At 32.8% G+C, this 14,720-nt stretch overlaps 2 non-coding genes across 2 annotated transcripts; one reads left to right on the forward strand and one right to left on the reverse strand.

Annotated features, from left to right (window-relative positions):
- The first annotated feature begins 4,157 nt into the window (after positions 1-4,157).
- Positions 4,158-4,230, forward strand: Trnav-aac (transfer RNA valine (anticodon AAC)). The gene has a single exon. It is a non-coding gene; the product is annotated as a tRNA-Val (tRNA).
- A 305-nt stretch (positions 4,231-4,535) lies between these two features.
- Positions 4,536-4,607, reverse strand: Trnam-cau (transfer RNA methionine (anticodon CAU)). Its single transcript has one exon. It is a non-coding gene; the product is annotated as a tRNA-Met (tRNA).
- Positions 4,608-14,720: the final 10,113 nt, after the last annotated feature.

Raw genomic sequence — 14,720 nt, forward strand, 5'->3', positions numbered from 1 at the left:
CCTATATAATTACTAACCGGTGAGGGCTTTTAAATCGTAGAAATTGTCACAATGTCAGATAGAGAAGCGGCCTTAAAACGCCTAGTATAGTCGTTGTACAAAAAGTCATTGAGAAGAAGCAGTTTATCTATTACAAATTGTGTTAAGAGCCCCCGAAGACGTTTTCTTGTCAATGGGCCATTTGTCGCCCATAGACAACTATTTTTTAGGGTGGAAAGGACAGATATTCATACACATCCTGTGAAATCACGGAACCACTATTAATTTTGGGTCACACCAGATCACTTATTGTTAAGATACATGTTTGTAAGAGAAAGATGAACAGAAAAGGAAGGGAGAGTAGTTGTACAGACTTAAGGTACATGCATTATAATTTTGTGATTTGAGTAGGCGACCGTGCATTGTTCTATACTAATATGGAACATTGTACTATAAGTTTCATAAAAAAAATAGTCACGTTTGCAGATTTTTATTTAACAAAGTTTGCCAGATAATATATTCAATGGGGAAAAATGATTTTTTTTTTTAATGAATTAACATTCTCTCAACATCATGCTATTCATTTAACATTTATTTACACAGGTAAATTCTTGACCTAGCTGTAGGATTTGGATGATATGATGTCATGAATGATTGGTATTAAATGTCGTCTGTCAGCCTTCTTGGCGGGATTTGTCACTGTTATGTACAAAAACACCGTGCACGGAAAGGAAGGTGTGTACATTCCTCGGTATTTATTATCCAAATCAGGTCTACTCTCCGTTCAATATTAGTTCGATTACATTCAATATTTATCAGGTATTTAAACACAAGGATACACTTAAGGCCATTTAAGTGAGGGAATTAGAAAAGAATTTCTTTCCATCTCAGTTGAAACTTCAAAAGGGAAAAACTCTCTATCTTGAGTTAAAATTTAATTGCATTTTAAATCAGTTAATTAGACAGGCTTGAAAGCCTTTGTGTAACAAATTGCCAGTCATTGTAGTAAGAGTATGTTGTGTAAGACCGAGGCCAAAGTAGAGTGTTTTGTTCTTTCACTTAAAATATGACAGTAACTTAATATCATTGAAAGAAAATGTGAATTTGGGATAGGAGATTGAATGATCAGAGGTTACGGACCTTTGAGTCGGGCGGTCGTGTGCATTCTTTTGGTTTGTGCTTTTTCAAAGCGTTATCAATTGAAATCTCTGTATCCATTCTTTGTGATCCAGTGAAATGAAATTTTAGAAAATTAAACCAGGGCTAGTGCATACCTTTGCCTAATTGTATAGATTGCACCAGTACTACTCAAATTGTAGATGTAAAAAAATGATTTTGGATTGTCATCTTTTGGAATGTTGTAACGTTTTCAAACATTTTCTGTGCAATCTATACACATGTACAATTATATTTGATAGTGAAAAATATCAAATCTTCTACACAGCCACTAAGAAATTCTTATAGCCCTTCTGTGCAATATGCATGTACTGTTTCCACACAAATGCATAAGGTGCATTTAAGAATGCATCCGTAATTATTCTAGCGAAATTACTTCATATTTCAAAGTGTATCAAGTTGAAAACATATTAATCATAAAAAATGAAGACATTGCTTACCTAGGGTGCTGATGTCAGATTATTTCCTTTGAATAATGTCCTCTGAATGAAGAATTGGACGGTTTTATTGTGTTTAAATGTCTTTGGATTGTCAATTTGAATAAGGTGGGAATTAGTCCGTTATAAGTCTCACAACACACATCGTAAAACCTCTATACTTACTGGAACACAAGGCTTTGTCAAAGTAGTTGGTCCCGCATGATAAAACGATATGAATGAGAGGCATACACGGTCAAGAATTCACGGTATCCACTAATGATAATACAATCCGGAATGTCAATGTGCCCTGGGGGTTCTAGACTTTACACATGCCATCGTTACTTACCATTCAAGTCATTATAAAGTGCTTATTATGTTATTTGGTATAATTACATCTTTTGTTAATATCAGCAATCCTAGTTATGAATAAACTCTATCTTCACGCGTTTAAAATTGGTTTAATTTGTTTTTAAAATCACTGAACTGTAGAATATGTAAATGGTCAGTGTACATACCATCACACCTTAGGGGTAAAGACACTAAAATTGAAACACATAAAACCTAACGGGTATATTGTTTATTCAAGCCCGAAGACACATAATCTGTCCTATTTTTGTATTTGATCTATATCAAAGAAAGAATCAACTCTGTGTAAATGCAGTACATAAAGGTCTTTATCAGCCAAGGTTCCCGCCTATAGTGTTAAATTATAAACTCAAAATGAAATTTTCAGTCTTCACACTGTTTCAATGAAGAAAATGTATATGAAGCAGTTTTCCAAATTAATTAACATAAAATCTTTTGATCCGCTCATCTTTCATCGCTATACCTTTGTGTTCAAATCGGAGAGGATCTAATTTTAATCATTACGGCTCGGTTTGTTTAAATATACTGTTTATGCTAAAAATCGAAAATCGCTGAAATTCGCTGAAATTCGCAGATTAAAAAAAATCGTATTACAATGTACATAAAAAAGAGAAAAGTTCTCATTTTATGTACATTTATGAAGTACGATTTCTTAATACTGCGAATTTCGGCGATTTTCGATTTTTATTATAATCAGTATAGTAGACAGACATATAGAATAAAAGACGCAAAATACACCATCTTAAAACCGAGCCCCAATGATTTTAATATTAGACCGAACTGTAAGTGTACGTGTTATAGTTATAAACCAATGTAAATCACGGGGGAAAAAATGCTTTAAAATTGTAATGAAATATCCAGAAGAGTTTTAAAAAATGTTAAGGGTTGTGGGAAGTGTGCACCCCATGTATACAGGTCAATGGTACCCCTTTCTTACATAGGGGTTTGTCTTCCGGATTGTTAAATGTAAAATAAATAAATTTTGAATCCACTTTAAATACACTGAAAAGTTGTTAAATAAAAGATTCTGACACTTTCAGTCAAGAAAAACCACGTTTAAAAAAGACGTACGACACCTCATGCGCGGATCTAGAGGGGGGGGGGAGGGGTCCGGAACCCCCCCCCCCTGGAATTTGCAGAGTCATTAAAAGTATATACTGAAGCAAATAAAAAATGACTTTGGACCCCCCAGTAAAAAACAGGAACCCCATCATCACCACCACGAAAAAGGTACGTTTGGGAAATGGATTTTACTTTTCTTTTTTTTATTTTTATCCATTCATTTGGTTGTCAAGATATTTTCTGTGTTTAATACATTTAAGAAGGGAATCTAGGTTTTTTTTTTTTTGTTTTTTTTTTTTTTTTTTTTGCTTGTCGAGAAATTTCTGGGTTGGAATTTTTTTTATTTTTTTTTTTTTTGCGTGGGTTGAACCCCCCTGGAAAAAAATTCCTGGAACCGCGCCTGCACCTGGCCTAAACAGAGTTTATGTATAAACGTGGTTTTTCTTGACTGAAAGTGCCAGAATCTTTTATTTTAACAACGTTTAAGTGTATTTAAAGTAGATTCAAAATTTTATTAATTTATTTTACATTTAACAATCCGGAAGACAAGCCCCTACGCTTTCCCCATAAGCAATGCATATTATTTATATAAAATTTACCGTTTTAGTGGGCTTATGTGCATTCTGAAGTCATATTTTTCAATTATTAGATAAAGAAAATCTAGCAGCATTGCTTTAATCAGATAATGATGTATTTAATGATATTTTTGATTAATTTTTTTTTCTTTATAAAGGAGTAGGGCCAAGCGATCACACACACCAAACGCACCGCTTCAGACAGTCTTAAGAAATAAATATTTATGATATTTTGACATTATTTAATTTATAAATCAAATACGATTTCCTATAGTTTGTTAGTTAATTAATCATTACTCATATCTTTTCTGTTGGTTTTTCACCACTGGTCTTGCGAGTCATCATGGATTACCTTAGACATGTCCGGGGGGAGGTAACTCGTACAACTGTACTGATATTTATGCAAGTTTTTCCTTCATGTGTAATTTTACTACTGCTCTAAGTCATTGTAGTACCCCTATATTAATTAATGATTATAAGATGGTGAATTTTTTTTAATCAACAAACATCAAAGGTCCCCTTGCTGCATAAATGTATTTATATTAATCTATCTCTATTTTAACACTTTCCTAGTGTGCAAGGTTCCATGGTGTAGTGGTTATCACGTCTGCTTAACACGCAGAAGGTCGCGAGTTCGAGCCTCGCTGGAACCTCACTTTTTTTTTTTTAAAAAACGGGGGGGGGGGGGGGGGGGGCTTCCCCAATAATTTTGCTGATATATAGAGTACTATAGAAAACATACATGTAAATACTATATGCTTGTGTCCCCTCAATAAAAACGTCTGATGACCTTTTTTTGTGCTTGTCAAGGAATTTTTGCTAGTTGTTAGTGCCCCCTCAACTGAAATTGCTTCCCACGGGCCTGTCATATGAACAATTAAAAAAGAAATATTTAGCATTTTCTAATCATTCCAACTCAACATTTCACCCCTACACCATTTACAACACAAAAACATTATAGCAGAGCGTGGTTTCGATCCACGGACCTCTGGGTTATGGGCCCAGCACGCTTCCACTGCGCCACTCTGCTTATATTTAAATGTTGATTATGAATTCTAAATATTAAATATAATGTATTAAATATTGCACTCGATTGCATCAGAATTTATTATTATGAAATGACTTCATTAACTTTAACAATTCATACCTTCGCTTCCAGATCATATTTTTATTTACTGACCACGAATCTTTAAAATATCTCAAATAAAAAACCGATTTAACCTCTTAATTATTTTATAAGAGCTTTTTTTTTTCAAATCGGTTAGCTTGCAATTAAACAAGACTCTTTAATTTAGAGCTATTTTTTTCTCTCTGTTAAATAATGTATTACATAAATATCTAATAGAGTGAGATGGACATTGTAATTTTTTAACTAAAAAAATTCTGAAAATTATACAATATTTGTTGATAACCATTTTTAAAATAGATTTCCTACATAGATATTATATACATGTACACATGTAGGAATCAATCTTATCTAATTCAATGTTGTATTAACTTTTTTAAGGGGCATGCTTAAATATGTTAATCTGTAGGTGATTTATGATTGATAACAATAATCCAAAGTTGTATTTAAATAAATTTTAAATACTTTCAAGTTCGCAAGACGGTCAAATTGGCTTAATTTTTTTTTAATGAATGTTCATTGAAATTTAAAGTTACTTTTAATAGCAGTCTCTTCTATCGGTTCTGTAGTGTAGTGGTTATCACGTCTGCATCACACGCAGAAGGTCACGAGTCAGAACCTTTTTCTTGATTTTTTTTATATATATATTTTTTTTTACATTTTGACAAATATTCTAATTCGAATCAAAACAATGTGGTTGTTTCATTAAATAAATATATTTTGTAATTAAAAAATAACGAATAGTAGCAACATGTTATATTGAATTCATTTTTAACTCAGGTGAAAGATATATCATGCGAAGTTATTCCTGTGTGTGTGTGTGTGTGTGTTTATTTTTTAAATACGTTGTCAAGCATTATTAAAATTGTACATGAAGATAATTCGGAAATAAGTGTGTCATTGATTAGGGAAAAGTTATACAAATTTAATTTCTATTTTATCAGATGATTGGAAGAAATACTAGTATGGTTTTTTTTTTAACAATGAATACAGGAGAACATTTTTATTCCTTATTTTATTAATTCATTCATGTATTACCGAAATATTCTATACAATATTGGTTGAAAACTATTTCAAATACCTGTATCAGATACATACTGGAGAAACAAAACATTACTGAAACAATATTTGACGAGAGTTGAACCAAAAGTAATATTACAACTGCTATAAAATCTTTGATAACCAAAAGTTTTCAACAAAATTTTACATACCAATATGTTCATCTATTTTGACTTTTCCTCTATTTCATTCTGATGTATGTAATTCTTAATAAAACATAATAATAAACACAAAGCTGGGTCTCGTCTATCGCCACACGGCGAGAATGCACCGACGTCGAGAGATACTTCTCTTGGACACTAATTTTGAAACTGATGATACATAAGATCTACGCAAAAAGGAATGGACTAAGAAATAACATTTGGAAAAATTTCAAATAAATTTAATACTACAACTCAAAACAAGACGGTTCACAGCAAGATGTCAGTAAAGATTATTAAAAAGAAGCACATGAAAGGGTAAAAAGATATGCGGAAGAAGTGAAAATGAGTGCCGAAAAGTAACATCAAAACGTCGTCGGTAACATTCTTGCCGTGCGGCGATAGATGAAACCCAACGTTGTTTATTTTGATATTTTATAAAGTATTGCATATATCCGAATGAAATTTTAGGACGAAAGTAAAAGTAGATAGAGGTATTAGTATGAGAAGTTTTGTTGATAGCACTTGCTTATTAAAGATTTTATGTATATGTAATGAGTTCTTTTGGATTTTGTATAGCTGAGATGAAAAAAACAAATTGTAAAATTAACAAAAAAATCTATTAATGAAAATAAACAAAAAAAATAATAATATTCTCTCTCCCTCCTTTCACACCACACGCAAACTAGAAATAATATTAAAACAGTTATTAACTTTACAAATATCTGATACTAAAATTACTTTTAAATCACAAGTCTTTTGTCTCAAATAGAGTATCAGATACAATGATTCAAAATAATTGTTTTTTATTTGAAATTAGAAAAAGTTCAACTTCAATGAATAATCTGTATAATAGTTTTTGAAAATTCCTATTTTAGATTTTATTCACATACAAAATTTATTCACTAAATTCACTATTCGACACTAGTCACACAGGAAGGGTTCCCGCCACCACGTGCTGATCCGCCCCCTGATAACCACACATGCGGAAAAATCGACTTCGAAGGATTCACAACTCTAGCTGGAGGCCCGGACTCTCTGGTCTCACCCTCCTACTTGGAACGAACGTATTACATCTGTCCTTTACAACAATCCACCCCTCAGTACCCGCATGACCATCCATAATGTCACTTTACATCACGCATGACTCTAATTGGTATCCGCCGAGAAAATGTGCCAAACACCCCTCACGCACGGCTAGTGAGATAGGGAAAACACAAAAATATGCCAGTCCAAAAAAGCCTTGTTCTAATGGCTACCCGTTTGGCAGTCCTTATAACTGCAATATTCGCCAGGACATAAGAACATATAGGACAAGCAGAAACGTGGCATCCGGCTGATGTTGTTACCGCTCCCTAATCTACCCACTCTGGCCTAACTGGTCACTTATATATAGTCCTTCTAAAAATAACTCGCATTCTACACCCATCTACGGTCACCCTATACAGTCAAAATTAAATCAACAAAACTATATCGAAACTAAACAACTGAATCAACTTTATTACAATATAGCAGTTGTAACATTACTTTTGAATCAACCCTGGTATTATGAATAAACATAAAAAGATTGGATAGCAGACACTGCCTATACAAGTCCTCTCCATAGTTCAAGGTCAAAGTCATACATATACAAGATATTAGTTAGATAACATTGATTTTTTTTTTACATACATTTACACGTATATAGGCTATAAGAAATTTACAAAAGTTGTAAATGAAATGATATGTTTTTAATCAAACATATATGACAAACGAAAGTATTACAGGTATGTATAAGATAACAAGAACACAAATAGATGTTGGTTCTGTGGTTTGAGAAAAAAAATCACACAAATCTCTTTGTTGATGTAATAAATTAATGTTTAAATTTAATTAATGCAACGTTTTAGTTTTAAGTAAGATAAATGTCTCCAAACAAAATAAGTTGTAATGATAAAGGCATTGGTAATTGCAAAGTATCAAAGTTTTGTATAAGTGTTTGCCTTTGCACGCAATGTATTGGGCATATCATAAAAAAAGTGAAATGATGTTTCAGAACTATATCCACACATGTCACAGCTTTGATCTTCCCTTAAAAAATTATTAAAGAAATCAGCATTTAGATTACTAGCATTATTTCACAATTGGCAATGCAATACTTTCGCTTTATGGCTTCCATAGTTTTAATATCGCCTAGGTTTTAAGAAGAAAATATTCTTAATGGCAGTCTTGAATGATAAAAATGTTGGAAGATTTCGAATATAACAAAAAACTGATCGTCAAAGAGTTATAGATGAAAGATTTTGACCCCTCTGAGCCCCTAATTTTCTTGATTCAAGTTTTTGTTTTATATGTTTTAACAAATTACTTACAGGTTTAAAGATATGAAAGAAAACGTGTCAAATTTTGCTAAATTATTCAACAATCTTTGAAGGGAGAAAACTTTTCATAAATGAAGTTGTTTTGGCGTGTGGAATATGAATTTTAAGATTTTCCTGATTCCTCAAAAGAATTATGTTGTAAAACATGGTTGCAATAGGTCTTGCAAATAATGGGGAGCTAATCCATAAACTATTCTATAAAATAATTACACAAGTTTGTTTTTTTTTTCCCTTCTACATTCAAATGTATCCCAGCCAAGTTCTTCATATAACAATGTAGAGGAGAATGAGGACTGCTTTGTGGGAATTACATGTAAACTTCTCGATAAAAGTGAATTAGATTTTAAATACATGTATTCCACAATACTATATTTGCGTATGAAATGTTTTAAAAAATGGAAAATCAGAAACAAATTTATGTTCAATTTGTACAACTGAAAATGAATACATTTTACATTTGTTTTTAACATGTGATGAATCAGTAAAATTTTAAAAATATTTTTGTGATTTATCATTTAGAGTCACTTTTAAAAGAATGTGAAACTTGTGTGAACAAAAGGATAAAAATTCAAAATATATTCATGTAAACATTTCCACGTGAGATTAAGAATGTGATATTTTTTGGTGAACTTTTTATATCTGTTTTGTAGATTTTGGATTTATAAAAGACAACTATTTTTCGAGAATTCTGATTGGTTAGCTAAAATGATGACTTTTTATGCCCCCGTATCGAAGATTCGGGGGTATATAGTTTTTGCCCTATCCGTCCGTTTGTCTGTTTATCTGTTTGTCTGTTTGTCCGCAAAAACTTTAACATTGCCCATAACTTTTGATTGGTTGGAGCTACGGCTTTCTTTTTTCACATGTGTATTCCTTGTGACAAGACCTTTCTTTGGATACCACCATATTTGACCTTTTGACCTTGACTTTGGAGTTTGACCTAGTTTTACATTATTTTACCCAACGTTAACCTTGGCCATAACTTTTGAACAGTTGGAGTTAGGGCTTTCATACTTCACATGTGTAATTATTTTGACAAGACCTTTCTTTGGATACCAACATGTTTGACCCTTTGACCTTGACCTTGGAGTTTGACCTACTTTTGAAAAACTTTAACATTGGCCATAACTTTTGAACGGTTGGTGCTAAGGCTTTCATACTTCACATATATAATCCGTGTGACAAGACCTTTCTTTGGATACCAACAACTTTGACCCTTTGACCTTGACCTTGGAGATTGACCTACTTTTGAAAAACTTTAACCTTGGCCATAACTTTTGAACAATTGGTGCTAGGGCTCATACTTCACATATGTAATCCTTGTGACAGGACCTTCCTTTGGATACCAACAATTGTAATCCATTGACCTTGACCTTGGAGTTTGACGTACTTTTGGAAAACTTAAACCTTGGTAATAACTTTTGAACGATTGGTGCTTCAGCTTTCATATTTGACCAGTATATTTCTTGTGAGAAGGCCTTTCCTTAGGTACCATTATTTTTTACCATTTGACCTTGACCTTGATGTTTGACCTACTTTTGAAAAACTTTAACCTTTTCCATATCTTTAAATGGTTGCTGCTAGGGCTCTCATATTTCACAGGTATATTCCTCAATAGGTTCAAATTTGAAAATACATGTATATTCATGTTAACATTTCCACGTGTGATTTACCGGAGATTTTTATACTAATTTTTAGGCCATTATTTACACACTGAATTGTCTACGGATTTTTCCGTTTTTTACCGATCATGACAAGAAGCACACGGTGGGTGTGACCTGTCGGCAGGGGATGCTCACTCCTCCGTGGCACCTGATCCCACTTCTGATGTTACTGGAGTCCGTGTTTCCTCTGTTCCCGATCTGTATTGTTTAAATGGACCTTGAGCTTGAATACCGTTCATTATCTACATATTTCATTAAAAGAATGTTGATATATATTTTCAATGAATTTTTATATCTATTTGTAGATTTTGTATTTATAGAAAACAACAATATTTAGAGAGTTCTAATAAAATTGACTTGACGAAGCTTTGTAAGTACTTGTTAAAGCATTACGTCTCAAATCAACATTATCAGTTAAGTATTGTTGAAAAGAAAAATGTTTTTAAGGAAATTTTTGAATAGAAATCCTTAAATTTAACTCAATGATGATTCTTTTTTTTTTTTTTACTGTATGTGTAAAATTTTTATTCTGATTTTGTACATCTGAAGGAGATGCAGATACATGTATTCATATAAATGATATGTGATTTTTTCCATTCTTCTTAAGTGAATTGTTATAAATATCTTAAAGTAATTGCTTCTAAGAACAGTTCAAATACTTGATGTTTGAAAAAACAAATTTTCTCTTAAAGTGTATGTATTTGTGTGTTCAAGTAGTTGTATATCAAAATACCTGCATTAATTCATGTCCATATTTTCTCATTGCTATTACACAGAATAACTTTAGATTTGTACTCCTTATAGTTTAGAGAAGGAAAATATGTTTCTATATTTTGGCATATAATATTTATACATTTATATGTAATTTTTCTCAATTGCAATTTCTGTTGTAAAAATTATCATTGATATATAAATGAATTATAAGAACAACAATCAAACATATTATTGCATTCTAATTTAAAATATTAAATAAAGGTTGCATGCAACTTATCTTGCTTTATTCGACACAGAGGTGAAAATTTCACAATGAATTGTAACTACAGTGTACTTTGAGGAATCAATTCCCTGCACCTTAACTAATAACTATATTTATAGTTTCTGTATTCTGTAGCAAACTGACTTTTTAATAACACCTTTATGTTGAACATGTTTTACAACAGTTCTCTCCCTTATTTTGAAAAAGCCAACACAAACAAAAGAAAACAAGCAACACTGATTGTACACAAATTAATGTGAACAAAATAAAATCAAAGAACAAAATAAGCTTATCATGATATATATTGAAGTAAATGCACATCTATATGTATATGCAAAAAGGCAAATATATCATACAACCAATTTGGTACTCGTTGCTCTCTAGCTAGGCTGTTCATATTCACTGTGACACAAATTGCCACCGTTATCTGTTGAAGGTGCACGTCCATTCCATCTGTTGTGAAATGCTCTGTGTATAGCAGCATATAGCCTGAATAATAAGGCGGATATGTCCTCACTTGCCCATTTGAACAGGACCTGTATAAGAGTTAGACCTTGTCTCAGTTATGAGGAGTAATTTACAAACTTCTTTAAATAAGCGGCTGTTGGGACAGAGTGAATCGGAAAGGAACAGCCGAGTCAAGATATAAAACCTTCCATATATGATTTGCTTTGTTACGTGCATCCTTGTCAAACAATGGAATACACTCTAAGCACTTTGTAAATTTATCGATTATGATTAAAATATGTATTCTTTTTGTTTTGAAGAAAAAGTGATTTAGTGGGTCCATGTACTGTGGGGTTCAACAAGTTTAAAGAAAACATGACTGATGTTTACCTTAAATTTGTTGAACTCCACAGTGGATCCAATAAATCACTTTTTCTAAAGGTACTCCTGGAGGATATTATACTAGATTCATCAACTATGTATGACTATCATGCTCTATACAATAAAAATAATACCCCCCCCAAAAAAAATCAAATACAAAATCACACACACACAAACCCCTCCCCCCCCCCTCCCCCCACACACACAAAACCAGGAACTGAATCTCTTTCCTACGGAGAAAACTTTTCTGTGGTATGATGTCTTACCGTTGGAAGACATTTCTTAAATATAGTTAAATGCTCCTCAAAATTCTGACCAAAGTGTATTCTTTCCAGTCCGAACTTTCTTGAAAAGTTGGGTTACTAGTACCAGTTGAGATGTTGCTGAGCTATTTCAAGTTCCAAATCGCATTCTGACAAAATTAAATAATGAAAATGGTGAAAATAACAACCAATAATCGATACCATAAATCCTTTAAGCAGTAGGAATCGTGAACAGCGCCCACAAAGGTACCCATGGAAACCGGAGGTGAGATCAGGTGCCCAGAAGGAGTAAACATCCTTTGTCGACCGGTCCCACCCGCCGTAAACTCTCTGTATTGATAGGGTAAATGAAGTCATCCATTGTCAAAATTAGTGTAAAATTAATGGCTCAACAATTGGTATGAAACATATCAGTCAAAATAAGACCCGACGATAGACTGTATTTGCAAAGAAGATCATTTTTGCGACCAAAAAATTGCAAAATGCTGACTTTAAACGATAGTGCTGAAAGCTCTGTAAAATCAACTTATTTGTCAGTAGCCTGCCTCGGTTTTAAAATTGATTTAACTCAGAACATGCTCTTGAGTACCGAATCGGTTGGGGACATAAACGCCATATGTAGTTGATATTGGAATGTAACTGCATAATTAGGGGAAGCTGGAGGTGGAAAAGATGAAGTCAACACTTTTGTCATATAGTTGTCATATAGTTATAGTTCGTAGTTTGCTTATAATGTCAATAGTCAGCATAAAATCCAAATATGAAACAAAAGTGGAAGGCTCTGTGATGTCTTTTATTACGAGCTCAATAGGATAAATCTAGTTGATATTTGAATACAAATTACTATAATTGTTAATTGACGAAACAATATATCTGATTGACGAATGGATAGCTACAGCAAGAATTTTCTTTATTCCTTGTAGAATATTTTGAATAAATTCTGCTTCCTGTTTTTAACAAAGTAACTTTTTAAATTACAAGATATGATAATTTCCAAGTTTTGTTTTAATGAGGAAGCAGTTGTCTCTTAGGATTTGACTGATTGCATTGTCAGTGTTTATCATGTGTTGGATCCCCATGAAAAGTCCTAGTTCAAAGTAATATTTTGTTCTTGAATTCTTGAAGATGTTAAACCTCGTTCTTGGAATTCTTAGTGGACCTTTTATCGATACTTTTGTTGCATAAAGGGTCCATAAAGTCGTCTGGTAAATCAACCTTCAACTCTCGGGCTGGTGTCTTTAGTTAGCTCTCCACTAAGTGGTTTGTCCACTTCAGACATAACAAAAATTTTCTGTCTTGAGGTTTATTGGCCTTGTCAAAAAGTTTCTTAGAACTGTCACTGGCACTGTTGTCAATGGAAACATGTTTTGAAAGTAATCCTTTAACATAATGACATGAGTTGAAAGCCAAGCCATCAGCTAACGGCCAAAAATCTTAACCAATGACGACTGCTAGAATAATCATAATTTCACCCATAAGAATTATGTACAGTTCAGTCTAGGGTTTTCTTGCAATACAAATCTGAGAGTTCTTACAGTAGTAAACGTTATCTTATACCATTCACAGTGACATTTTCGACGAATTGGGAGAACGTTTCGGTGATTTCGATTGATGACAATTATCTTGGTGGTGTAATCTCCTACCCTACACCCTGTATTCACGTTATGTTCGTATTGTCATACATGATGGGGTCGTCTCTGATTAGCTAGTTTCTCTTTATTTTTATCTGGGTTAGACGGAAGGGTATCTGCATTGCATTTGAAATCATCTAGCAAAAGGACACGCTATCCGCACTTATAACATTGTTCTTCTCGGCTCGGGATGGCAAGGAATAGGAAATACTGTTTGTTTTTCCTGTTGGAATTAGCAGTTTTTCAATAAGACGTTTATATTTTTTTCCCAAGGATCTGGGAACAGCTCAATGTGTTCTATTGCCCGAGGTCAACGGCCGAGGGCAATAGAACACTTTGAGCTGTTTCCAGCACCGGAGGAAAAATATTCTGGTCTATTGACTGATCACACATTAAATAACTTTTATTACCTAATATTACAGCATGTATATGGGTATTGCAGGTCCAATAGCTTGCCGGTCCGAAATTTGCAAACTGTCAACTGGTGGTCTATACATTGCCCGTCCGAAAGTCGCAAACTATTGACCGGAGGTCCAATAGATCACTCTGAAGTTTCTTAATCAGTTCAGGGGAATGAATATACAGAGAAAATAGTCAAAAATACTACATATTTAATAAATCAGTAAAATCAGTTGTATTAGGTAATAAATGGTTTAATCGTTATTTACAATTTCAATTAATTTTTGAAATCATAGAATACTTGTAGTGATAGAAAAAGGTTTATCTTTCTTAAATCGGAATTGTTAAATAAAGAAAACAAAATGAAAGGGGTTTTCATCAGTCAATAAGTGTTATAGAAACTATTTATTTACTATTGCTTTCTGTCTCAGTCTTTTAAAGTGTTCTAGCCCAAAAATAAACTGATCATATAAAAAAATTTTGCACTCTCTCTGAAAGTTTATGCAGCATTAAAACTGTTTACCAGCATTTTTAATGGTATCTTTCTTTTAGATAGTTACAATTACAATAACAAACCTGTCTCTTGTGTGTTTATTTATATCCACACTTTCTAAAGAAAGTTCAGGTATATTGTTGTTATCCTGGTCCGACCTGCCGTCTGTGACACTATCTTCTTCCTACCACTACTTTTATATTT

The sequence above is a fragment of the Saccostrea echinata genome, unplaced genomic scaffold, assembly GCF_033153115.1.
Source record: "Saccostrea echinata isolate AGI-Se365-2 ecotype Australia unplaced genomic scaffold, CSIRO_AGI_Sech_v1 ptg000054l, whole genome shotgun sequence".
NCBI lineage: Eukaryota > Metazoa > Mollusca > Bivalvia > Ostreida > Ostreidae > Saccostrea > Saccostrea echinata.